Genomic DNA, 25,099 nt, shown 5'->3' with positions numbered 1-25,099 from the left:
AGCATTTTCAGTATACTCTGTGGGTGAAATGGGCTCTTGACATATAAACACAAGCACTTCGAAGGTCTGAGTCATCCATTTTCCAAGGCTTGGCCAGTGTCATCTTGCCTGCATGGCCTTTGTGAACAAATGTGGGCCTTGGAACTGAGAAGGCAGGGCTCATCTGGCACCACATTTAGAACTGGAATTACTGGATGTACTTCATGGATCCTAGGATAGCCCAGGTGGGTCTCTAGGTGGTGGAGGAACCACTGGGGACAGGACGTGGCCGGGCCAGCAAGCAGGGAAGGCCAGAAAGATAGGGAACTTGGCGCAGAGCGGGCCTGCCTGCCGTCTGGGGCTTGGACCAGACTTGTCATTTGGCTCATTCCAGTCAGTCTGCTCTTTGGTCCCTCGTGTGGCTCAGGGCCAGGTTCACTGTAACAGATAGTCTCTACTTCCAGGACTCCCATGGGCAGAACATGAGCAGGATCTTGGCAACATTTGGGGCCATATCCTTCCAATATTTGCCTGTGCTGTACTGAATATTTATATATGCACGTATGTACAAAAGTATATATTTAAAAAGAGGTCATGTCTAGATTGTTTTGTGGGCTGCCACTCAAAATTAGTAATATGTGTTGAGTCTCATTTCCACATTATTAGATAGTCTTCCGTAGCACTAGTTCTTGTGGTTGTGAGGAGCACCATCGTATGCATATGCCTTAGCTTACTCACCCAAGCCCTCTTTGGATGGACATTTAGATAGGTCATTTCAACCTTTGTCTTTAGTAACAGCATGACAGTGAACATCCTTGTCCGTGCTCTTTTGCACATCACCTCAGTAGATTTCCTGTGTATATACAAGCTTCCTCCTTAGACATGTCCTTCCCAAAACAATTTCACACCAGGAGTCTTTGCATGAGATTTCTGCATCTTGGTCGACAGCACCTTTAGCATCTGTGCTATCCAGGATGCACAAGAGTTCGTTTAGCAGAAGAGGGTTTAATGCATGCAATTCAGTGCTGGCAGAATTGCTAGAAGTTTGGCTCTTGGCCAGACCTGCAGCAATGACCACCTCAGCTGACTGGCAGCTGCTCTGGGTGGGGTAGCAGAAGGTCCCATTCACTGAGGACACATTCCACTCGCTGGTCAGTGTCCATATGTGGAGTTGTGACCACCCACCAGAAAACCTGATGCCTGGTGCCCTTTAGCAGAGATGCACAGGAAAGTCCACCATGTGGGAGCCTGGCAGGAGGGGTGTTCACTGTTGGAGGTGGTGAACAAAGAGGAGGGGTGAGGAGAATCTCAACTTTTCTTTGTTTTTTAATTTTGTACTTTTTATGTTGTATGTGATGCAGGCAGAGGTGAGAGTCACAGAATTTACCCTTGAGTATGGTGGCCCTGGTCCCTGTGTTACTGAATCAGTCATTGGTCCTCTTCAGAGCTCTGTGATGGAGTCCCAGTCCCTTCCTTTAGAAGCCATATTGGAGGCTTCACCAGCCTAGGCTCCAAATAAGCAGAAAGACATGGTGAAGCCCCATACAGATAATTTCTACAGACTTGTTTTGTACACAGCGGCCTAGCTAAATGAGAAGGCAGGGTTGTGACCATCTGCTGCTTTCTCTCCATAATAGAGAACCCTTGGTTCTCTTTGCCTCATCTTGGCTGTGTCATGTGAATGTTAAATAGCCCCCGGTTACCAGGCCTCAATAGGAAGCAAGAGTTAACAGACTGCTAAGCTAATGGCCTTTTTTTTCTCATGAGTTACAATTATTCAGCAGTCAGTTTATGAACAGCATTGCTCCTTGCCTCTTAAAACAGGCTTTGTGTGTAATTACTGTGCATTCAGGTGTTTCTGTAGTTCCAAGCACCCCCTCTGAGTGGATTGCTGTGTTTTCAGTCCTTTAACGAATACATTGCTAAGGAAAGAGTCCAGGAAAAACAGTGTCTTTAGCGACCGGAGCCCATGGTCGGATGGCACAAGTGTGTCTGTATCCTGAGTATGATCCTAAGTGAACTGTTCACTATGTGCCAGAATGATTAGTTGAAGGAGAAAATGTTTCCCAAACATCATCTGTTCTTGTTTTTCCTCAATTCCCAAATAAACACTTAGGTTGTAATATCACCACGACAATATAGTTCTTTGCTCTTCTGATGGACGAACTTACAGTCTTTAGTGCAGAGTTACAGTGGAAGCTCCTTTCTGTCAGGCCAACTAGAATTCCTATCCGAATTCACCTTAGGGAGCATTCTTGAGGATGGCCTGACACAGTGTTTGGTTTCTTCACTGCTGTCAGCCCTCCCCTAATGCGTCCCTGGTCTTTCTAAGTACGAGAGTCCCTTTGTAACGTTGAACAGTTTGGGAAACCTTTCACATGAGAGCAATTATATTTTCATGATCTGTCCAGGAAGAAAAAATATATAAAAAAAAAGACACTATGAATTTTGAAGCACATCTAGGTGACATTGTATTTTATTAATCATATCTACACATACTGAAAAATTATCTGTATATGTCTGTGACATCATAGTGATTCCATTTTCAGATAATGATTGTAAATCAGAGATTCACATGCAAAGAACTAAGGATCTACGCTTGAAGATTTAATATTTGTAGCCTTTCAAAAAAGTGGGTATGCTCTTTTGCAGTTTGCTGTTTCTTCCGGGAGACTTTGCCTGCAATTTAAGCAGATTCCACTGGGGGTGCCTGGGATTATAGTACATCTGCAGTGTCAGGCTTCATCCAGTGATTCTTCATCCAGTGATGAGACCAAGTGTCGTTTTCTACTCCCAGATTTTTTTTTTAGGACAAAATACTTTCATTTAAAAAAATACGAATTAAGAGAATATGGTCTAACCCTAGACAGACTGCTCAGTTGGTTAGAATGCCATCCCATACATCAAAAGGTTGTGGGTTCCATTCCCAGTCAGAGCACGTACAGGAGGCAACTGGTCAATGCTTCTCTCTTACACTGGTGTTTCTCTCTCTTTTCCTTTCTCTCTCTTGAAAATCAACAAATGTATCTTCAGGTGAGGTTAAAAAAGAATATAGTCTAAAAGGGGTAACCAAACATAAAGACAAATTTAAAAGATGTAGCAGGGTAAGTAACACTAACATTCCAATGATTAACTGCTGCTTAGTTTTCCTTAATTCTGCATTTTTTTCATAGCATTCAGGCATTAAAAGCAGTCCCAAGCATCGGCCACTGCACTACTTCCAAAGTGTGTGACGTGTCCCAGCCTAGTACAGCTATAGCATTAGAAATACACAGGTCATTTTAGCCACTTAGGAACTGTGAGGTACATCAGACCACTCTTCTACCAGAACCCTTCCAGAAGGCTCTGAGACTCTTGCAGGCATGTCCTTCCCTAAGTAGCCCAGTCTTGATGGGCACCTTGGCTTTCTATTCACCTGTGAGAGATAACTGGGTGTTGAATTGATTTGAATATGAAATACGAGGTCTATCCAGAAGGTATCCAGCCATGTAATACGAAAAATAGAGACATTTACTGAAGAAGATACAAGAAACATTGTACACTGGACAGTGATGCCTCAGACCCCTTAGAAGTTGGGACCTCACACAGTTCTCCCAACACCTCAGCTGCCCTGTCATATTTTCCTGAATCTCATTGATGGTCCGAAATTTCTCCCCTTGTAAAGGTGATTTTAGTTTTGGGAAAAGCCAAAAGTCACAGGGTGCCAAATATAGGCTGAGGTGGGCTGAGTCACCTGTGTGATTTGACGTTTCGCCAAAAAACTCTGCACAAGATGTAATGCATGAGCAAGCGCATTGTTGTGATGAAGCTGCCAATCACCAGTTGCCCATAGCTTTAGCCTTCTGAATAATCCAAATAGTTTCTGTGGAGGAGCGTTCAAGCTTAATAACAAAATTTGATGCAGATTCATTGCTTTATGCACTTAGTCATTTTGAATGTGATGGCCACACAGTATACATGCTCACTCAATGGTGTCTGCAACCCCCGCTGACTAGGACAGTGAAGTCGTCATTGTTCACACATGTGCATTCCAGTCCACTCACCTTGGCTGTCAGGTTACTTCGATGTCCCACAAAACCATTCTCATTATATTAACAATGGCTGGACGTTTTTTAGACATACCTTATATATGGCCACAAGAAAATCAGATGAAAGCCCCTCAAACAGACCTACCAATTCATCTAATAGTTTCATTGGTAAAAATTAACTTCATTCCATTCAGTTTTCCTTAGTACACATTTATCCAGGTCCCTGTGGAACTCACAGTCTAAACAGTAGCCATATATATATATATACATACATATGCACAAGTCCAGTGAGTGTGAATGGTAAAGGCAGCAGATTCCATGGGGCAGGGGTGGGAGGAATCTGGGTCATAGTGATACTGGCCATGCTTGAGGTGGGTCTTTCATGAGGAGTGTCCAAGGAACCCCAAGGAGCTCACACATGGCAGGGCAGAGCCACAGGGCCACTGGCATGGGAGGCACAGTGTTGAGGGTCCATAGTAGTTTCAGGGATCCACAGAAATGTTTTAATTTATTTTAAAATGAGAAGTAGGACATGAACTTTAGGTCAAAGGAAATGTTTTAATATATAATAATATATTTAATCTTTATACTGATGTAATTGTAAAATATACTTAAAATTTTTTTTTTAAATAGAGGAAGGGGCCCATGAAGGCAAAAGTGCCTAGAGCCAAGAAAGTCATACTATGGCCCTGGCTAGGCATGTGGCAGAGGGCTCTCTTGACCTGCAGTACTGCCTCAGCAGAGTCACATAGGCGGGATGGCCCAGAGTAGCAGGGCACCACTCACTGGCTTGGCTCAGTCATGCACAGGTGCAGAATGGGGCTGAAGGATAAGCAGGGATCCTGGAAAGACTCCAGCTTGAACAGCACCCATTCTATGAAGGCAAGCAGCGGTTTCTGCAGGCTCGGGACCAGATCCTGGGTGCCTTGGGCTTAGGCATCACAAGAGACAGAAGCTTGGAAATTTTAGGACCTTCAGAGTTTTAGATAAAATAGCAAAGATTGGATTTCTCAAATATGTGTATGTGGGGGTGGGGGGGTTGTTGGTTTGTGGTGTGTGTGTGTGTGTGTGTGTGTGTGTGTGTATTTTAATACTAGTCCCAGCCTGGTCACCTGGGGATGAGTATTAGACTTGTAGTTATGTTTCTGCTTTTCTAAGTTGGGGCAGTAATTCATACACTTTTGCTGAGGGGATTAGATTGTACGTGTCAAGTGCCTTCCTAGCCTAGCACCTGGCCTTTAGCATTGTCTAATGTTGATTTCCTTCTCCTTTGCTTGTTGACATTGCCTCATTCAGGGAAAGCCTAGATGATAGAGGTGCACTTACCTGGGCCCTTCCTTGGTCTGTGTCAGTGTCAGTACCTGTATGGCTGTCCTGGCCTCACCTCCCAGGCTCACTCAGGAGGTTTGGGTGGGACTGTAATTTACATTTAACAGGCTTTCCAGGTGAATCTGCTGTGTGGCTGACAGCCCTGACCTTCACCTGACCTTGTCTGGGCCATGGGCAGTTTTGATTTCTAAGTCTGGGGTTTCCACGTTCCTGTGGGAGGGAAGATCCCAAGACCTTGTCTGGGGACATTCCAAGAGTGCAGGGTTGGGCTGGCTTGCACCCTATCTGCTCTGAAGAGGCACCGTCATTCCTTTGTCCTCAGATCTGTGGGCCTTGCTGTTTTCCTGGAGTACTTCTTCCTCATGGCTTGGGGGGGGGGGGGGGGGGGTGGAGGGGGCAGGGGCCGGTGGTGAGCAGGGACAAGTGGCTTTGCCACACCATGGTGCGTGTTTCTAGTTCCCTTCATTCAGGTTGTCAAAATGCATTTGTTGCAGCCCCTTGCCCAGCACTGTAATTTGAGATAGGGTGGCTTAGATGTGGGCTGGGCCTTCACAGAGTCACCTAACAGGGAACAGACACGTGGCTAACTCTTATCATAAAGTAGGCTAAGATATGGGTCACTCCACAAAAATGCAAGCTCAGTAGCCATGAATGAATTTGGGTTATGGAGGTAGCATTTGAATGGATCTAGAGGAATGCATGTCATTCCTGCAGGAAGCCAGGGAGTTGCATCTCTATTGGACGTGGGGTCTGGCATGCGTGGGATGGGTTGTGTCTGATGGGACAGGGTGTGGACTGTGTGGAGGGCTTTTGAGGGCAGAGGATTTTAAGAGTAATAGGCTGCAGCTAACCTGGGGAAGTCCTGCATCCTGGAGGAAAGTGCTGGCATCTCTCAGGGTTGTGGTCATGGTCCTGGGTGCCCACAGGGTGACCGTTCATAAAGGCTTTAGAACCAGCTATGCTTGGCTGGGGGGGTTGCAAAGACAGTGCCTATGTGCAGAAGTATGCAGAGTGCAGCCTCTGTTCCCATGATAAATTCAGGAAGTGTGACGGGGAGGCTGTTCCGTTCATGATAGAAGCAAAGCTAGAACACCTAGGAAGGGTGCTTGTAGGAAATGTGTGGAACCTTTGTGAAGGACACCATCAAGTTGTGCTGTGACTTTATGAATGTATGTATGTATGAATATATGTATGTATAAATAGAGATATTTTGCATGCTCCTGGAAGGCAGGGATCCATATTTTAAATATTTAAGTTCCCAAATTAATTTTTAGATATAATGCCATTCCCAGCCAGAATCTGGGTGGGTAACCTGCCAGATACTAAAACATAATTATAAATGTATAATAATATAAATATTTGGGCATTGGCATGGGAATAGAAAGCCTATCCATGAAACAGACTAGAAAGTCTGGAAAGCAGAAGTTAATAGATTTTATTAATATTTAGCCACTTGGGAAACCATCACATTTCTTAACCATATCAAACCCCAAAATATATTCCATGTGCATTAAAATTTTAAATGTAAAATTGAAATCATTAAATTCATTTTAGTAAGTATTTTAAAAATTATGGGTGAGAAACGCAACATCAGAAGAAGAAAGGACAAGGCCAAAAATGTTATTGTTAGTTCATCAGGGGGAATAAAATCCTTAGTATGCTAAAAGAAAAACTCCAAGCCCAATTAAAAGATAGTTGATCAACTGAGAAAAAATGCCTGCAACATTTATGACAAATCCCCTCTCGCCTAAACAACTTTAATAATCATTTGAAGAACCTGTGTTATAAATGAACTTCCCAATAGCAGAATGAGTGAAGGATATGAATTAGTTCATAAGGTCATAAGGAGAAATAAATGGCAGTGAGTGTGAGAAAATTCATCTTACAGTATTCAAATAGATGCACATTCAAAGAAGATACTGTTATTTGCTATCAAATGTTTGGGTGAATTGTTTTTGTGAATGATCGTACCCAGTGCAAGTGGAGTCTGTGGCAAGGATGCTCTTATGCCTTCAGGACTGGAAGATACAAGCTTTCTGCCAAGCAGTTTGGCACTATGTCCCAAAACTCTTTAAAAAAATTTATCTTTTTATCATGGTGATTCCACTTCCAGGAACTTTTCCGTGGAAACAATTAACTCTGTGGTCCAAAGATTTCTGTGCGAGGATGTTCATCACAATGTTATTTATAAAGGTGAAGATTTGGAAGCAATTTAAACATACAGTGACAGGGAATGAGTCATTCTTAACGCCAGAGCTCTGTGTAGCCCTTGGGATTATTTGTGAAGGATGCTTAGTCACAGGGAACATCGTGATCAAGGCTAAATGAAGAAGCAGGAAGGGTGGTGGTCGGAGCTGGAGGCAGAGTGGGAAGAGAGAAAGAGCAAGGGGCCGAAGTGAAGATTGGAGACGTCTTGGGAGAACAGGTTGTCTTCATTTTTCCCGTGAATTTTTATTCATCAGGTGATGGGTGCCAGGCACTGTCATTTAGGCTTGATTTAGAGAAGGAGAAGGTTTGGGTGAACTGAGCCAGAGAGGGGTGATGACACTGGACAGGCTTTCCCTCAGGGTAATAGACAGACCCTCTGCTGCGTGTTCCGGGGTCCATCAGGATCCAGGCGGCCTCCCCTCTCCCAGCCACTCACGCCTTCCCCCGGAGCTGCTGTCCCCACCCTCTGTTCTCCATGCGCATGAAGGATTGGAGTTCAAAACCGAACAAAAACTCAGGACATACAGCTTTTTTAAAAGAAAAGGAAAATTCATGTAACATAAAACTTTTAAAAAGAGGAGTTTCATTGTACATAAAAACAAGTGTATGTGTTTTTATGTGTGCATATAGGGAAAAGACTAGAAGGAAACAAAAATGTTGTTTCTTGTTAGCTCTGTTGGAATTATGGGAGATATAATATTTTTCTGTATTTTCTTTTAATTTCTGTGGACTACTTTTTTAAAAAGAGCTTTATTGAGGTACAATTTATATTTAATCTGCATACATTTAAGTGAATACTTTGATAAGTTTTGGTATATGTATACTCCTGTAAAAGCAATAGCACAATCAAGATAATGAACACATCATTACCTCCAGAAATACCTTCTGTCCTTTGTGATCTATTCCCTCCATCGCTCCCTTTCCTTGTCCCCTGCAAGGCAACCCCTGGCCTGATCTCTGTCACTGTTATTCAGTTTATGTTCCCTAGGATGCTCTGTAGATGGAATCATACAATGTAAACTCTCAGTCTGGCTTCTTTCAGCCTGTAATTATTTTCCCTGTGATTTGTCCATGTAGTTGTGCATATCAATGATTTATTCCTTTTTATTACTGAGTAGTATCCCTTGTGTGGATATGGCATGGTTCTCCCCTCCCCTCCCCTCCCCTCCCCACAATCTAATGAACTAATGAGGAAAATCCGAGTTTTTCTAAGTGTACCCTGAGGTGGGAGTTTGGGTCCTGCTCTCCATCCCTCTTTGAGAGTTTGGGACTGTTTTCCAGGCCCGCCAGTGACTTTGAGGGCAGCAATCTGGCCAGTGTGGAGACCACATGCTATCATTTGCCAAACTGAAGGTTTGGGCACACCTTTGAATGCCTGAGCATTCAAAGCCTGAATGATCAGAGCTTTAATTTTGGCTACAGGAGACTGAGTGCTGGTTAGCAGACATTGTGAAGAAGTGCCCTGTGTTTCACCTCAGTCTGAAAGCTTTGTCAAAGGAACTTGACCTCTTGTCACCAGTTGGCAAGCAGTATGTGACCTTCATGCATTACCTGAGCCCTGGCAGTGCTGCTGCCCATGGATGGCTGGCCTGCCCACCCAGGCTCAAGCTTGCTGACAGTGCTTCTCCCTCCCACTGGCCCCTCTGTGCACAGCAGTCCTCCTCTTCACCTGCGCAGTGCAGCCCTCACGCTGCCATCCCTCAGCTCTGGCCCTTCACCTAGGGGCAACTGATGGCCTTCCTCCCTCTGCTCTCGGGTATTTTCACAGGCCTTTCTTCCCTGCCTTCTGGACTGGCACACACTGGGGCAGTCCTCCAGGACTCCATGCTCCCCCAGGTCTCAGGACAGGCGTCTCAGACACCCCTGGCCCTTTGGGCATGGCAACAGGCTTTGGCATGCCTCCGTCCCATTTATTGCCTCACTTCTCTCTGGGGGTCCCAGGAGGTGCCTCCAGTGAGTTCAGGAGTGAGTCCATCATGATAAACTGCCATGGCCTCCTCCTGGGCTCTCCTGGGCCCAAAGGAAGGACTTGGCTACCCTTAGAAGAAAAGGAATGGTAAGGGCTGCCCCTCTCCTGTACTTTGTACCACTTTGTCCCTGGGCTTACGTCTCTTGAGTTCTGTCACGTGATGTCCTTTTATGTCATTTCTTATCCAAGTTGGGGTCAATGAGTCCCGAGGCCAGGCCAAGAAATAGACACTCCCATCCTGCTGACCTCCTGCCATTATTTTTTTTTTATCTTGAGCTTCCTAGGCCAACTATTTCACCAAACCCACCTACTCTGCAGAGACCCTGGTTGACCAGGGATGTGGTGCCCAGGCACCTGGCTGCCCTGTTCTGGACTACACCTTTGGACCACTGAGCCCCTGCCATTGCCAGGTAACCCACCAAGGGGCTGGGGTTCTGCACTGGGAGCAGCCTCAGGGCTGAGATTCATCCTGTCCTTTCTTCTCTCTCAGGGATCTTAGATTCCAGAGATGAGACTCAAAAATTGGACTCAAGAGGAAGGGAGGCTGGCTGTGCAAGTCCTACCAGGGAGGGGCACTGACCAAAAGGCATCTGCCCCAGGGCTATCCTGGTCTTCTCTGCGGTAACTGTACAGGGAAGCACCTTTGTGAACTTGGGAATTACCTCTCCCTAAAGGGACAGGTGAGGGGATGGGCAGGGCTCCTTCCTCCCCAGCAGGGACTCCAATTTTTAAAAAGTCTCCTTCAAAGAGAATGGAAAATACACTTGGTCCTTCTAGACCACATCTAGCCTGTATGATCTGAGAGCCATAGTGGGCATTGGCGACAGGCCCGGCACCTATATCCAGCGCGGTAGCTGGAGCAGAGGCTCATGTGGAAGCCCAGTGGACTCAGCCCAGCAATGTCTGCCCCACTCCATGTAAAGGTGCCTCTGCTTGCCCTGCATGCAGGAGCCTGGTCTGGCTGAAGATTCAGGGAGCCCAAGGGTAAGGTCTGGAGATGGGGGAGGAGCCTGGGAATTGAACCCTGAGGGGTAGTGGCTGTTCTTAGCATGGAGTGGGTGGGACTCTGTTGGGTTGCTCAGGGATCCTTCCTTGTGTCCGAAGGTGCCCCAGTGTGCCTTTTGTGTGTGTCTATACTAGTGGCATCCACAAGCATGTGGATGTGATGCCCATACAGAGAGGGGAGCCTTCCCCTGAAATCCCAGCTCTATGATGCTGCGTGCCTGGGGGTGGTTCAGAGGCTGCCTGGAGTCAATTTCCACTCTGCTGTTGAGCTGGCTGGGTGGCACAGCAGGAGGTGGGGGGGGGGAGACTGGTGAAGTGGAAGGGCCCGTAGACAAATTCTGGGAACACAGTTACCTGGGCACTTTGGCTCAGTCCCTCCTCCCTGGTGGGTTTCCTTACTTTGTTGCTGACTCCTGACCTGGAGTGAGCACATGGGCCAGCTGGCCAGCCCCACACTGGTCAGTGTGTCACAGGGAATGACAAGATGATAATAAAAGCCTGCAATAGAGAGTTGATTTCCAAGTCTGTGAACAGGGCACATATTCTTCCCGATCTTCTTGAGGAGGCATCAGGGGTTCCAAGGGTTAACTAACTTCCCCAGGTGGCACTACTTCTAAACAGTGGAGCTGGCTCTAAACTGGGTAACCCCTCCACCCCTAGCCCCATGACATCCATCCTCCTGGGTCACTACAGGATCACGGTTACAGGCTCTCATACAGTTTAGCTTATATAACCTTCAGAATGGCCTGAAAGGTAGGTTTTGTTCTGATTGATTGTTCTTATTATTGTGAGGCTTGGAGTGTGGGAGTAACTTGCCCAACAGCTTACGTTGGTTAGGTCTCTCCGGGACTCCCTGGGTGCCCCGTCCTGCCCTGCGATGGGAGGTGTGGTCCTTGATTACTAAGGGGCTCGGTGTCAGGTCTTCCAAGTCTGACCTGTGTCTCTGTGTCTAACCACTTCTCGCACTTGCCCCTCCCCTCACTGCCCACAGGCTCCAGCCTTGGTACTCCCTGTTCTGCAAACATCCCAAACGCCGCAGGCCTCAGACCTCAGACCTGTGTCCACACTGCCCATTTGGTCCCCTAGCAGACTGCCTGCAGGTCGCTCTTACCCCTCCCTTACCCCCTGGGCAGACACACTGTTCCCTGTCGCTTCCTCTCCAGCACTCTGTGTGCACCTCCACAACATGTAAATGTCACAAGTGTCTGCCTACCCCCAGACTGAGATTTCTTGAGGATGCAGAAGAATAATAATACATACTAGATGTTCAGTAAATGGTTTTTAAATTGAGTTTTAGATGTAAATATTCTCCTTTCTTTTCTGATTTAATGCTTTTTATGGTTGAGAACTTTGGCAATAGGGTGAGAACTTCCCACCTGCCAAAATGGGCCTTGATGGTAAAGAGTGATACAGATTTAGGTGATTTTTAACTCCAGATTTTAACTCCCTGATTGTGTACTATGAGTATATGGCTGGATGTCTCAAGAAATTCATGGAGTTTAAAATCTGGGCTCATCTCTTACCAGTATGATTTGGCTGAGGTGGTGAGAGGCCTCAGGTCTGCTTCCAGGTTCCACTGAGGCCTGAGGACCTCTGGCCCTGGACTGAGTGCCTAGTTGAAAGTGCCTGGTGGGTGCCTTGCAGCTTTCTCCTGGGCCCTGCTTCTGGGTGCCTCAGAAATGAGTCAGAACATGTGCGGCGTGGGCTTGTGCGGGTGGCAGGGAGCCCAGAATTAGTTCAGCTGTGTTTCCTGCAGTGGAGGGGGTGGCTGTGCCAGATGGGGGTGGGGAGGGGGGAGAGGGAGAGACAAAGGCAGGCAGCCCTGAGCTGCAGTGGCCTCAGGACTTTGAGGAGGGGGTGGCTGCTTTGTGCCTCACACACACCCTATTGCACATCAACAGTGGGTTGAAGGAGCAGGCTTGTGCAACTGGAGCGGGTGTCACCCCAACATGCCTGAGAGAAATGTGGGGGACAGATAGGTATGGCTGTGTCACCCCCAAGGAGCAAGTGGCAGGCAGGTGTGGACATCATCGTGCTCTCTGCTCACATTCTGCAGCGCATTGCTGTCACCTGTCATAGCACACTCAGGCAGGCAGAGCCACACTGAACCTGAGCTGACCTGCCACTGGACAGCACAGCCCCCTCCTTCTGTCTGCATGCTTTCACTCTTTACAAACTGCCTTTTGTTCAAAGGGAGAGAGTGGTTAGCCTGGGTATTTTAATAAATTGTAAATGCTTTGTCCTCTGCCCTGGATGGGTCACTCAGTTGGTTAGAGTGTCGTCCCATACACCAAAAGATCACAGGTTCAATTCCTGGTCACAGCAAATACCTACCTCGTGGGTTTGAACCCTTGGTTGGGGCACACACAGGAGGCAACCCATCAATGTTTCTCTCTCTCTCTCTCTCTCTCTCTCTCTCTTTCTCTCTCTCTCTCTCTCTCCTCCATCCTCTCTAAAAGCAATAAAAACATACCCTTAGGTGAGGATTAAAAAAGGCTTTGTTGTCCTCTGTCCCATTTTCTGCCCCTCTCTCCCTCTGGTACAGGTATGCTGCCCAGAAAGCCAGGGGTCATCCAACGCCAGAGAAAATAGGACAGCAATGTTCACCACTCCTGCTGCTCACCAGGGCAGAGCGCAGGACAGGCTTTGTGTCTCCCAGGGTGGGGAAGGCCTGCACTCCTGTTGCCACTCTGAGTCAGCCAGGTGGGACTGTGAAATATTCAATCATATGTGTGTCAGCATTGTCCTAGAGAAAACATTTTTAAAGGTTTTGGTATGCGGTATGAGCACGTTCCCTCTGTGGTTTTCCCGTTGCCATGTGCAACACATGCGAGCAGAGGGTAGGCGTGCTTGGGGTTTCTATGGGTTTAATCCTGTGTAGAGAACACTGAGGAAGAAAACAACATCTGAAGGTTTCCAGGTGGCCCAGCTTTGAGGCTCAGCAGGCAATTTTGGTCTTAGATGCTGGTCTGGCCTTGGTCACTAGTGCTTGGGTTCAGGAAGCCATGGAGGGCTGGCTCCAAGTGTAGCTGGAAGCTCCCGTCCCAGCAGGTGCCTCTTGCCCTGGCACTGCCGCTCTGTTTAGACCTGGATCTCCGCATCCATGTCTGCCCCAGGGTGATCTCAGGAAAGCTATGTTGGACCACACCTGGACCTAGCACATGAAGAGGGGAAATGTTCATCTGTGAGAGTTCAAGAACTTCTATCCACGTTGTCCCTTTAGTGCCTGACCTAGTGCTCTGCACACAGAGGACCAGGACCTTTCCTCCAGAGGAGGAAAGTGCTTACAGGCTCACAGCCTTTCCATGCCCCTCTGTTGGCTCCTGGGGCCAGGACCTGGAGGTGTTTGTTCAAAGAGGCCCGTAGTCTGGAGAGTCTTTCCCATTGGTACGCCCATCTGTTCTTTTCAAGGCATGCATGCCATCCCAGTCTTGTTCGGGCCCCACATAAACTGTGAGGTGGGCAGGGCAAGAATTAATATGACCCTTTGAAGGACAGGGTACTCGAGGCCAGAGGTACAGAGAGCAGAAGGGAGGTTCCTGTATTTGGAGCAAAATCATGAGCATGGTGGGTGTCCCACTTCTCAATTCAGCACTTTATGCAGGTAGCTGGCATCATCCCATCAGGACAACCCCCCAGGTCCCACCCAGAACACTGGGCGTAATGAGAGAATCTTAGAGTTTGGAGCACAAATAGATTCAGAGATGAGGCAGCAGCTGGAGAGTGTGTGTGACTGACATGCGCCTTGTTTAGGGGGAAATGGTTAGCATCATGAGCCAGAGCTGCCTCTGGTTTGGGAGGGTGGTGGGGGGGTCCTCAGAACAGTGGTTTGGGAAAGAAGGAACTTGTCAGAATCTATTTTCAAGGAACATACTGCTGTCTACTGTTCTCAAAATGCATGTGGTATGTCCTGGAAGGGGGTCAGAATTCCCCCAAGTGTGATGTAGGGGAGAAGGGACACAGTGAGGAAGCTGGTATCTAGCTGCTTGATGTTTTATTCAGCTGGAGGGTTGAAATCTGCACAAAATGCAGCAGTTTCCTCCTTCAGGATTAAATTACCCCTTTTCAAAAGCTGCCAGAGCCCTGCTAACTGTTCCTTTTATTGTCATCTTTTCTCAGCCAAGTTGTTGGCCCTTTGACACTCCCCGCCCCTCCATGAGCCCTAAACCTGGGGACCAGCTCTGTGAGACTACAGGTGGCTCAGCAGCAAGATTGTTCTGGCCACAAGGGAACCAGGGAAAAAGAGCAGCTGGCCAGGTGGCTTGGGGTGTGCCCAGATGGAGCATTCAGTGCCAGGCCCCTGTTCCACTGGGAGGGCGGCCTTGGCATCAGATTTCAGTGGGCCTTGGCAGGTCAGTGGCAGGAATGTGCAAGGGGAGGAAATTCCATTTTGCATGGCCAGTGTTTGCCAGTGTCCTGTAGTCTGACAGCTCAGTTTGCATTTGCAGGTTTCATGAACCGAAGGCTGATGACGGTCGCTTGGGTCCATATTACATGGAAATGTTTTCAACGTCCTCTGGGATCCTTCATCTAATAATCATGACTGCTTTCCCAGACATTTAATAGGGATTTTTCCAGACCTGCCCACTTCTTCTTAAAAGTTATAGCCATTTCATTGCACAGCTGTTCTATGTAAATCAAGAAAAAATAAACCCAATAAAGAAAATAATCTTACAAATAAATAAATACCCCTTAAGCAGCACAGGGAATCTGATGCAAAGATCATAAGGGAAACTTAAGAATTTCTTACTGCAACCTAGGGCTCTGGAAAAAATGAATCTCAGGGTATGCTCAGAAACTCTGCCAATCTTCTGAATTTTTAGTGGAGACTTCTCACTGGAGTCTCTCAGGAGCAGAGTTTCAGAAATGCTGATTCACTGTGTGAGGCTCAAAATCAGGACATATTTATACAGCCTCTATTCATAGCATTTGCATTAAGCTTTTAAACCTAGGGTTGGGGAAAACAAGCTTCAGGCACTCGGCTCTTTCTGCATAGACCTCTGAACCTTTAGGATATTTCTGGCTAGTTATGCAGGGACTCAGTCCAGCCTGAGGGAAAACAGGTGAGGTGTAAATGACTTAAATTTCTGTACATGTGGAATTTTCATGGAAATTGTGAGGCTAAGTCCACTTCTCAAGTGAAGATCGTGCCCTCTGAAGATTCTCAGTGTTGTTCTATGAAACAGTCTGGAGGCAGTGCCATAGGAGGTCATTGGATCTGTAAGCCACCTTGGAAACCCAAGCTGCAACCTGTTGTCCAGGGCAAGTGGCAGCTTGTACCAGGGAAGGGAGGTGACGGCTCTTAGGTATTTATCTGCCTGATAGACATTCACAGCGATAGGGTAAGTGAGTTTGAGTTTGTTTTTTTATTTGGGCTGATAAAATCTTTCTGTTCACTTGAAGCTGTTAGGTTGACAAGCCAGTCACAGGCTGTTGGTGGGAAAAGCTATGGAGCCATCTAGCTGGGTGGGCAGGAAGGACTTCTGGCCTTTCTTCCCAACCCAGACCTCTATCTTCAGTGCCAGGAGCAGGTGTTAGCTAGGGCAATAACTTTTGTTAGAGGGTTAACTTGATTCTGCATTTTCAGGAAAGATAATGTGTGATCCATTCTTGCCTCACAGCCAAGGATTTGGAATTGTCCAGAAGAGACACTATACATGAGGGTGACCTCACAGCTTTTCAGCCCACACATTTGGATTTCTCTTCTTTTGTACCCGTTTTCCCAGGTGAGATTGCCAGTCAGTCCACTGGTTATAGGTCTGAATAGGGGACTGCCAGCTCCTGCTATAGCTGTAGCTGGGCTTAGCCAGAAAAACTATGGAGGAGGTCCTTCTATTCCAGCCATCAAAACTTCATGTTTCCACCTGGGATCAAAAATGAGCAATGACCTCATGTTCCCATGGGTTTGTCTGAAGGTACACATTTTACTCCTATTTTCTTGCCAGATTTGCGTAAGTGTTTAACAGGTCAAAGCATTAGCATTTTCTGAAAACCTTCATCATCAGCCCTTTTTTATGTGGTCTTAAAGTAGATAGTTCATTTTGCAGTCTCTATCACACAGCAGCCAATCACCTTTTAGAATGTAATCAGTCTTCTGATCCTAGCCATGATGGGTAATAAATATTGGATTTACTATCTGTTCCTTAGCAATTATAATATCAGACAAAATATATGAAGTAACTGTTTTCAAGAATGGAATAATACTCGGGGCAGGTCTGTAATCCAAACTGAAGTGTGTAATGCAAGCTGCACATTCATCCTGGCTTTTTATTGGGGAGTGCCTTCAAACCCAAGGTGCAAGGAAGCAAACACCAACAGAGTATTGAGCAAAAGAAACAGATCAGAATTTGAGGGTGCAGAGGCAGCTGGAATTTCTGAGGCAGGGTACTGAAGAGAGAGGTTATGAGCAGAAGAAGGACATGAGAAATCTTCAAAGTATTCCTCTAGAGTCTTGCCTAAATACTAAGCATGTTTACACAGGAAGAGACTCTTTGAGGCATGGCAGAAAACAACTACTGGGGGTGCAGGGACGGGGAGTGGCTAGTGAGCTGGACAGAGATTCTGGAGGTCACACAGCACTGGGAGACTTAGTTTTAACCTGCCAGAGTGAGGAGACCTTGCTGAACACCTTAAACTTTCATCTGAGACCACAGGAAGGCCACACATTATGGATTGGGTTACCCTAGTCTAGAGTAAGGACCATGCTAAATTCATTATAACAAAACCTAAAAACAAGCCTTGTTAGGATAAAGATGATATGCCAGCCAACTAACAATCTGCCAGAATAAAACTCAACACTCTTTAAACAATATATGCAATATCCAGTATACAGTAAAAAAAATCACTAGACTGGCAGGATGATATAGACCAATAACAAGGAGAAAAAGGTCAATAGATACAAACCCATACAAACATATGAGTGAACAAATAGGAATTTCAGCAGAGGAATAGACATTTAAGAAATAAGCAAATGAAAATTCTGGGACCGAAAAATATAGTTTTCTGAAATGAAAAACTTACTGGCTAGATCTAACAGCAGTTTGGATACTGTAGAAGAAAAATTATTCTTTCACATAGCCTTTTACTATTTCTTCTTTTGTTTCCATTGTATTCCAACTAGTTCACTATTCTTTGTCTTTTATTTTTATTCTTTTTATTTATATTTTTATATTTTATTATTCAAATCTCACATTGTACCCTTCCCTTGTCTTTCTTCATTTTGCCTTGTTCCTGCCCTTTCTTATTTTTGTTGTAAATTTTATTTTCCCCATGCTACATCTTGTTCCTATTCCTTACTCTTACTATTTCTCCTCCCTCTATCCTCTCAAAATCATTCTTCCTTCCTTTAGTCAGCTCACATTCTTTTCCCCCTTCTTATAATATTATTCCCTTTCCATCTTTATAAATTGTGGCTTGCTTGGTGTGGATATTATGATTATTGCTGTTCTTCTTCAATTGTATTCCTATTTATTCACTATTTTCTTTATTTCAAATCTTATAGCTTACTCTCACTCTGACTTACTCCATTTTGCCTTCCTCCTGCCCTTGCTTATTTGAGTTTCGAATTTTATTTTTTTCCCTTTCTTAGTCTAGACTCTTTTCTCTCTTATTATTTCTCCTCCACTAACCTGTCAAAATCATTTTTCTTTACTGTAGACATCTCATATTCTCCTTTCTTTTTCATATAATGTTCTTATTCTCTTTCTGCCTTTATTAATCATTGCTCAGCTATTGTTGCTATTGACCCTATGGTGGTTTTTCTGCAATTTTGTTCCCTTTGGTTAACTATTTTTTTTATTTTATTTCAAAACCATTTTATACTCTTCCCTTTTCTTACTCCATTTTGACATTGCCCTTCCCTGTTTTACATATGTTTTAACTTTTATTTTCTCCTTTCTTTAGCCTTGTTTCTATTCTCTACTCTTATTATTTCTCCTCTCTCTTCCCTCTCAAAATCATTTTCCTCTCCTTTGATCATCTCATATTTCCTTTTTCCTATCTTATAATATTCTTAATATCTTCCCCCTGTTATTAATCTTTGCTCAATTGCTGTTGATATTGCTGATGTGGTAGGGGGGTATTTTTGCAAGTGTGGATTTGGTTTTCTGGGTACTGTTGCTTTGTTCATCAACACCAGTACAACAGCACACAAGACGTGGTGGGGGTTGTGACTCCCAGTCAGCCAGCCAGAGAGGAGAACCTACCAGTTAATGAGCCATCAATAATCTAAGCCCAAGTACAACAAGAGAGCCCACATAAACTAAATAAATGGCAACCCTAGAGCATCCAGGTCAGGGATTAAAGAGATTGCACCACTGAGTTCCACAGAACTCCTACCACAGAAGGCCACTCCGTGAAGACAGGCAGGCAAAGCAGAGCAAACGGAGACACAAATACAGCCCAAAAGAGTCACCTAAAATGGGAAGACAAAGAAATAACACCCAATTGAAAGGAAAGGAGGAATCCCCAGAAATACAGCTAAATGAAATTGAGGCAAGCAATCTATAAGACATAAAATTCAAAACAATGGTTATAAGGATTCTCAAGGAACTCAGAATTACAAGGAACTTAGTGTGAACTATAGCAGCATGAAAAAGGACATAGAAATTATGAATAAGAACCTGGAAGAAAAAAAATACAATATCTGAAATGGAAAATATACTAGAAGGAATTAAACGCAGGCTAAATGAAGCAGAGGACCGAATCAATGAGCTGAAAGACAAGGTAGAAAGAAATACCCTGCTCTGGCTGGTATTTCTCAATGGATTGAATGCCAGCCTGCAAACCAAAGGGTTGCTGGTTCGATTCCCAGTCAAGGAGCATGCCTGGGTTGCAGGTCAGGTCCCCACTGGGGGCCATATGAGAGACAACCACACATTGATGTTTCTCTCCCTTTCTTTCTCCTTCCCTTCCCCTCTCTCTAAAAATAAATAAATAAAAATCATAAAAAAAGGAAATACCCAGACAGAGCCAAAAAATGAATAAGACTCAAAAAGACTGAGAATAGTTTAAGAGAGCTTCAGGACAACAGGAAACAACAACATTCACATCACAGAAATGGAGAAGAAAAGGAGCAAGGGATAGAAAACCTCTTTGAAAAAATAATGAAAGAAAACTGCCCTGATTTGGTGAGGGAAGAAGTCACTTAAGTTCAGGAAGCACAGAGAGTCCCAATCTAGATGAACACAAGAGGCCTACTCCAAGGCACATCGTAACTAAAATGGCAAATTTTAAAGACAAAGAGAGAGTCTTAAAAGGCAGCAAGGGAGAAACAGCTAGTAATATATTGGGGGCTCCGAAAAGGCTATCAGCTGATTTCTCAACAGAAACACTACAAGTCAGAAGCAATTGGCACAAAACATTCCAAGTAATGAAAAGCAGAGACCTACAACCAAGACTACTCTATCCAACAAGGCTCTCATTCAAAATGGAAGGAGAAATAAAGAGCTTCCAAGACAAAAGAAGGCTAAAAGAATACATCTCTACCAAACCAGTATTGCAAGAGATGCTAAGGGGACTGCTATAAAAATTAGGAAAAAAAAAAAAGAATGAGAGAGAGAGAGGAACACAACAGGAACATGGGTACAGAAAGAAGGGAAATGAATAAGTATCTGTCAATAATAACCTTAAACATAAATGGGTTAAATGATCCAGCGAAAAGACATCAGATAGCTGAATGGTTAAGAAAACATGACCTGCATATACGTTGTCTACAGGAGACCCTCCTCAGAAAAAAAGATATACACAGGATGAAAGTGAAAGGATAGAAAAAATATTCTAAGCAGATGGACATGAAAAGAAAACTGGGGTAGTGATACTTATGTCAGACAAAATAGAATTCAAAACAAAGGCCATAAAAAAGGACAGAGAAGGTCACTACATGATACCTAGGGGAGTAGTCCAACAAGAGTATATAACCCTTGTAAACATATATGTACCCAACATAGGAGCACCTAAGTATATAAAGAAAATCTTGGAGGACTTCAAGAAAGACATTGACAACAACAGAACCATCATTGGGGATTTTAATACCCCACTGTCAACAATGGGCAAATCTTCCAAACAAAGAATCAATAGGATAGTGTGGCACTGAACAACACCTTGGACCAAATGGACTAAACTGATATATACAGAACCTTATACCCCAAAGAAGCAAAATATACATTCTTTACAAATGCACATGGAACATTTTCAAAGATAGACTACATGGTAGGAGACAAAACAAGCCTCAACAAATTCAAGAAAATTGGAATCATATCAAGCATGTGCTGAGATCACAATGGCTTGAAACTAGAAATCAGCCTCAAGGATAAAACAAAAAAAAATTCCAATACATGGACACTGAATAACATGTTATTAAATAATGAATGGGTCAACAATGAGATCAAGGAAGAAATCAAAAAGTATCTGGAAACAAATGAAAATGAACACACAACAACCCAAAACCTATGGGACACAGGAAAAGTAGTCCTCAGGGGGAAGCTCATAGCATTTCAGACCTACCTAAAGAAGATAGAAAAATCTCAAATACACAACCCAACCCTACACCCACAAAAACTAGAAGAATAACAACAAACAAAGCCCAGGGTAAGTAGGAGGAAGGAAATAATTAAGATCAAGCCAGAATTTAATGACATGGAGACTAAAAAACAAAAAACAGTTCAATGGATCAATGAATCCAGGAGCTGGTTCTTTGAGAAGATAAACAAAATTGATAAACATTTAACCAGACTCATCAAGAAAAAAAGAGAAAGGGCCCAAATAAATAAAATCAGAAATGAAAGAGGAGAAGTTACAACTGATACCACAGAAACACAAAGGATTTTTAAGAAATTTATATGCCAAGAAATTGGACAACCTGGCAAAATGGACAAATTTCTAGAAACATACATTCTTCCAAAACTGAATCAAAAAGAAGCAGAAAGCCTGAGTAGACTGATAACAAGTAGTGAAATTGAAGCAGTAATCAAAAAATTCCTGGCACACAAAAGCCCTGGACCAGATGGCTTTAGAAGTGATCTGTACCAAACATTTAAGGAAGAACTAACTCCTGTCCCTTTCAAACTGTTCCAAAATTCAAGAAGAGGGAAAACTCTCAAACTCTTTCTATGAGGCAAGTATCATCCTAATTCTAAAACCAGTTAAAGATGCAAGAAAGAAAGAAAACTACAGGCCAATATCTCTGATGAACATAAATGCTAAAATCCTCAACAAAATATTAGCAATCCAGATTCAGCAATACATTAAGAAGGTCATATGTCATGATCAAGTGGGATTCATCCCAGGGATGAATATTAATTCATGCAAGGATGGTACAATATTTGCAAATCAATAAACATAATACTCTACATAAACAAAATGAAGGACAAAAACCACATGATCATATCAATAGATGTTGAAAGGCATTTGATAAATCTGGTACCCATTTATGATAAAAACACTCAGCAAAGTGAGAATACAGGGAACATACCTCAACATAATAAAGGCCATATATGAGAAACCTACAGCCAACATTATACTGAATGGGCAAAAACTAAAAGCTTTCCCCATATGATCAGGAGCAAGAAAAGAGTGTCTTCTTTCACCACTCTTATTCAACATAGTACTGGAAGTCTAATTACAATGATCACACAAGAAAAAAGAAATAAAAGGCATCTAAACTGGAAAGGAGGAAGTAAAATTGTCATTATTTAAGATAACATGATTGTGTACATAGAAAACCCTATAGTCTTCACCCAAAAACTATACCTAATAAGTGAATTTGGCAAAATAGCAGGATATAAAGTCAATATTCAGAAATTCACAACATTTTTGTACACTGACAATGAAAAACTAGAAAGAAACTGGGGGGGGGGAGTGCCATTTACTATAGCAACAAGAAAAATAAAATACCTAGGAATAAATTTAACCAAGGAGATAAAAGACCTATACTTGGAAAACTATAAACACTGAAGAAAGGAATTAAGGTAGATAAAAATAAATGGAAGCATATACTCTGTTCATGGATTAGAAGAATTAACATAATCAAAATGTCCCTATTAGCCAAAGCAATCTATAGATTCAACACAATTCCTATTAAAATACCAATGGCATATTTCACAAATCTAGAATAAACAGTTCAAAAATTTATATAGAACCAAAAATGACCCTGAATAGCTTCAGCAATCTTGAGAAAGAAAAACAAAGTAGGAGGGATCACAATACCCGATGTCAAACTACATTACAAGGCCACTGTAATCAAAACAGTCTGGTACTGGCATAAGAACAGACATGTATCAGTGGAACAGAATAGAGTGCCCAGAAATAAACCCGAGACTTTATAGTCAATTAATATTTGACAGAGGGGGCATGAGCATACAATGGAGCACAAATAGCCTCCTCAATAAATGGTGTTGGCAAATTGAACTGGTACATGCAAAAAAAAATGAGACTCAACCACCAACTTACACCATACACCAAAATAAACTCAAGATGCATAAAATACTTAAATATAAATTGTGAAATCATAAAAGTCCTAGCAGGGGTATCCAACCATTAAGAAGAGGTGTCTTGGGCCACACATTAAATGCAGAAACACTAACGAAAACTGGTGAACAAAAACATTAAATGCAGAAACACTAATGAAAACTGATGAACAAAAAAAAAAGGTTTTCAGTAAGTTTATGTTTTTGTGTTGGGCCGCATTCATAGTGTCCTGGGCTGCATGCAGGCCATGGGTTCAACACCCCTGTGAGAAAAACACAGGCAGTAAAATTTCAGATATCCCATGTAGCAGTATTTTTGCTGATATATCTCTTAGGGCAAGGGATATAAATGAAAGAATAAAGAAATTGGACTACATCAAATTAAAAACTCTGCACAGCTAAAGATACCATCATCACAATGAAAAGGGAACCAACCATATGGGAGAACATACTTGCCAATGATACATTGGACAAAGGTACTACAAAATGTGTAAAGAACTCATATGACTCAACACCTGAGGACCAACAATACAATTAAAAAATGGGCAAAGCACACAAATAGACACTTCTCCAAGGAGGACATTCAGATGGCCCCTTGACATACGAAAGGATGCTCAACATCACTAACCATCAGAGACATGCATATTATAACTGCAATGAGATATCACCTCACACCAGTCAGAATAGCCATCATTAATAAATCAACAGATAAGTGCTGGTGAGGATGCGAAGAAAAGGGAATCCTAGTACACTGTTGGTGGGAATGTAGACTGGTGCAGCCACTGTGGGAAACAGTATGACATTTCCTCAAAAAATTAAAAATGGAACTGCCTTTTGACCCAACAATTTCACTGCTAGGAATATACCCTAAGAATCTTTAACCATCAATTCAAAAGAATTTATCCACCCCAGTGTTCATAGTAGCACAATTTACAACAACCAAGATTTGGAAGCAGCTAAAGTGCCCATCAGTAGATGAGTAGATCAAAAAACTGTGGTACATTTACACAATGGAGTATTACACAGCACAAAGAAAGAAGGAAACTCTTGCGACAGAATGAATGGAACTGGAGAATATTATGCTAAGTGAAATAAGCCAGGCAATGAAAAACAAATACCATATGATCTCACCTATAAGAGGAGTCTAATGAACAAAATAAACTAACAAACAAAATGGAACCACAGGCACCAAAACATGGAACAGACTGACAGTGATCAAAAGAGAGTGGGGAGGTGGATAATGGTGGAAAGAAGGGGAAGGGACTAGTCAAGGAACATGTATCAATGCCCAGTGGACACTGAGAACAGTGTGGGGATTGACTGGGAGTCAGGGTGGGATGGGTGGAGGACAGCAAAGGGGAAAAATTTGGATAACTGTAATAGAATAACAAAAAATGATTAAAAATAAATAAAAGCTACCATTTTGGGATGTCTGCAGAAAAAGAAAAAAATCAGTGAACTTGAACACAGATCAATACACATCATTCAAACTGATGTATAGAGTGAAAAATACTGAAAAAATATCAACAGGGCCTTAATGACATGTGACAAATAATATCAAGTAATCTAAAGGATATTTAATTAGAGTTCTAGAAGAGAGATCGGGCAGAAACATGTTTGAGGAAATTTCCCCAAATTTGATGAAAAAAGATATCAACCTACAGATCCCAGAATTTCATTGAGCCCCAAGCATGGTAACCCCAAAGAAAACCACATCTAGGCCCACCAAAATTAAATTGCTGAAAACAAAATGAAATTGCTAAAAACAAAAGATAATATTAAAATATTAAAGGATCCAGAGGGAAGAAGCAGAAGAACAAAAATAAGGATATGGTTGACTTCTTATAAAAAACAATGCATGCGAGAAGGCAGCAGGACATCATCTTTATAGTTCTGGAAAAAAAGTCTTTCAAAAATAAATATGAAAGAAAGATGTTTTCAGATTAACGAAAGTTAAGAGAAATTGTTTCCTGTAGATCTGCAATGTGAGAATCATTAAAGGGATGTCACCAGCCTGAAGGTAAATGACACCATGTAACAAACATAGACATCCATATGAAGTAAGGAAAGTGCCAGAAATGAGAAATGTGTGGTAAATATAAAAATTTATTTTCTTA

The 25,099-nt window shown here is 43.3% G+C and overlaps 1 protein-coding gene across 5 annotated transcripts in view; it reads left to right on the top strand.

The window, feature by feature from the left end:
* Window positions 1-25,099, top strand: part of CRACDL (CRACD like) — a 123,411-nt gene that overhangs the window by 6,960 nt on the left and 91,352 nt on the right. For 2 of the 5 annotated variants that reach the window (XM_045828584.1, XM_045828585.1), the window contains exon 2: window positions 9,790-9,923. The exons of the other annotated variants lie outside the window; for them this stretch is intronic. The gene's annotated coding sequence lies outside the window, so the exon portion shown is untranslated. The remainder of the gene's footprint in view (window positions 1-9,789; window positions 9,924-25,099) is intronic. 5 annotated transcript variants of the gene reach the window in all.

This window comes from Phyllostomus hastatus, unplaced genomic scaffold (genome assembly GCF_019186645.2).
Source record: "Phyllostomus hastatus isolate PE091 unplaced genomic scaffold, TTU_PhHast_1.1 phas_scaffold_78, whole genome shotgun sequence".
Taxonomy (NCBI): domain Eukaryota; kingdom Metazoa; phylum Chordata; class Mammalia; order Chiroptera; family Phyllostomidae; genus Phyllostomus; species Phyllostomus hastatus.
This window is presented reverse-complemented; position numbering and strand designations above follow the sequence as displayed.